The following is a 1,801-nucleotide window of genomic DNA, read 5'->3' as shown; positions in this document are numbered from 1 at the left end:
TTATTTTACGTTTATAGTTAGTAAATTTTGTTTTAGTCATATATTAGATATTAAGGTCTTGCTGAGCTTCGTTTATAACGCTATCTATGGAGTGACCGAAATTGCACACATAATGTAGGTAAGGTTGGAAAAAAATAATAGGGATAAACTTAACATCAATCCCTGTGATGCACCAATTGTTTCAAAATGGAAATATGCCTCTCTGGGAGCACAATAACTAAAACAACCACGTGAAACCACTTTAATTTATATTTAGACAAAAACACAAACAAAACAAAAGCTTAATATAATACCTATTATCATTTATGCATGCGAAGGTCGTTATAATTTTGTGCTGTCCAACGTTGGCTGCTTCATCATCCACCACCAGCCCAACACGCGTTCGAAGCTGTGTAAAGAGGGAAAATCATTCAATTAGAAAAGTTTATTCGGTCGAAAATAAAAAAACGTATAAATAAAAAACGTAAAACGTAAAATAAACGTATCACTTCAGCACCTAGCCGCTCTGTTATATGTACCTAATTCACAACAGCTGTTACTATTTTAATGCGCCTTATAGTTTTCAATAGCAAATACTATCCTATGCACTTATTGCCAGCAATTTGAATAAAGCTCTTGTGAATCTGTTTACGCTTAGTCTGTTGTAATGACAAGTTCCTCGAGTTATTTATTGTAATTTAATATGCCAATATTCACGAATATTAACCACCAAAAATCATTGATGTACATTGTATTTGATAACAATGCCAACGCCCATACAGAAATTGGCCATGTCCTTTATATATTAACACTAGCGGACCCGACAGACGATGTCCTGTCTACACGTCTTTAATTTGAAAATTTGTCGGATCCAATGTAAAACATTCCAAAAATCAACAACTACTAATAAATTAAAAATTAATTAAAACAACATTGTCCAGCGGAAAAAAATGTGAATTTAAACCATTCTCAGATCCCCTTGAACACACACAAAAAATTTCATCAAAATCGGTCCTGTCGTTTAAGAGAAGTTCAGTGACATACACACTTACAGAAGAATTATATATATAAAGATTACATAAACTATTTACACATATTATATGCATACCACGTAGTCTGATCATTACCAGTCGGGTTAAATAAAAAACGGTTCCATTTCCTCACTCGGAGAGGCCAAAGGATCTCTCCACTTTTCCAGCCATGGGCTCCTTTTAAATCGTGTTGCATCTTGATGGTGATTAATATCCTTCAAATATATAACGATTGTATCGGCATTTCCAGTGTTAGCAACATGATGAGACACGGGCTTAGAATCAGGCGCGACGTGTTTCCCAAATACTGCGCCCAGCACCACACACAGATAGAAAACGGATAGAAACTTGATGGTGGCCGACATATCGTTGAGATTATTGCACAACGACGAGTTAAACAATAATGTATAGAGTCGGATCACATTGATTATTTTTATACCACCGTGGTAGCAATGACATATTTACACAAATACACTTAAATCAAACTTAATAATCTAAAAATAATAAATCAGTATAATTTATGGGCTGCAATAAAACATTTATATCAAGAAGAAATGGATAACTTTTTTATTAAAACCGGCCAAGAGCGAGTCGGACTCGTCCATGAAGAGTTCCGTAGCAGCAATTAGATAACATAATATAAAAGTTAGAAAATAACTTGGTTTTACATAGTGTTTGTATCAACGACAACGTTATATTTGCGTTTTTTGAAAATGTATTATTTCTTAAAAAACTAATAATGATGTCTCGTTCATTTTTACACTTTGGACCCTCTCTATCTTTCAAACTAT

General features: G+C 33.8%; 1 long non-coding RNA gene across 1 annotated transcript; it reads right to left on the bottom strand.

The window, feature by feature from the left end:
- Positions 1-231: 231 nt before the first annotated feature.
- Positions 232-1,484, bottom strand: LOC118266730 (uncharacterized). The gene is made up of 2 exons (XR_007707057.1): positions 1,107-1,484; positions 232-388 (listed from the first exon to the last, which is right to left on the bottom strand). It is a non-coding gene; the product is annotated as an uncharacterized LOC118266730 (long non-coding RNA).
- Positions 1,485-1,801: the final 317 nt, after the last annotated feature.

Source organism: Spodoptera frugiperda, chromosome 25 (assembly GCF_023101765.2).
Source record: "Spodoptera frugiperda isolate SF20-4 chromosome 25, AGI-APGP_CSIRO_Sfru_2.0, whole genome shotgun sequence".
In the NCBI taxonomy this organism is placed as follows: Eukaryota; Metazoa; Arthropoda; class Insecta; order Lepidoptera; family Noctuidae; genus Spodoptera; species Spodoptera frugiperda.
This window is presented reverse-complemented; position numbering and strand designations above follow the sequence as displayed.